At 50.8% G+C, this 636-nt stretch overlaps 1 non-coding gene across 1 annotated transcript; it reads right to left on the reverse strand.

The window, feature by feature from the left end:
- Positions 1-201: 201 nt before the first annotated feature.
- On the reverse strand, positions 202-283 carry TRNAS-GCU (transfer RNA serine (anticodon GCU)). The gene has a single exon. It is a non-coding gene; the product is annotated as a tRNA-Ser (tRNA).
- Positions 284-636: the final 353 nt, after the last annotated feature.

A 636-nucleotide genomic window follows, 5' to 3' on the forward strand; every position in this document is an offset into this window, starting at 1 on the left:
ATTGGCAAGTTAAAGATAAATAAATGTTAGAAAGAAAATGAAAGTGTACAACAAGGAACTTTGTAATGAATGACTATTCCCTGCCAGTGGAGGGGGCAGACGGCAATTGTCATGGGCTCTCATTAATATTCACTATTGGATATAGTTACAATTTCTATTATTTTTACAATTTTCTGCAATTTCTAGGGAAAAAGATCCCTCCGACGAGGATGGGATTCGAACCCACGCGTGCAGAGCACAATGGATTAGCAGTCCATCGCCTTAACCACTCGGCCACCTCGTCTGACTATCAGTCTCTCCAGGGGCTTCCTGCAGTGGAGCTGGTGCGTGGCCGGTCTATACTGGGGGCTGGTTGTATACTGTGGGGACTGGACGGCTATATACTGGGGGGGAGCTGGCTGTATACTGGGGGGACTGGCTGGGTATATACTAGGGGACTGGCTGGCTGTATACTGGGGGGAGGCTGCATGGCTATATACTGGGAGGGCTGGCTGTATATCGCGGGGACTGACTGGCTTTATAATGGAGGGGGGCTGGCTGTGTACTGGGGGGCTGGCTGGCTATATACTGGGGGTGCCGGCTTTATAAGGGGGGGCTGGCTATATACTGAGGGGCTGGCTGGCTATATATTGGGGG

This window comes from Engystomops pustulosus, chromosome 3, assembly GCF_040894005.1.
Source record: "Engystomops pustulosus chromosome 3, aEngPut4.maternal, whole genome shotgun sequence".
Classification (NCBI taxonomy): Eukaryota; Metazoa; Chordata; class Amphibia; order Anura; family Leptodactylidae; genus Engystomops; species Engystomops pustulosus.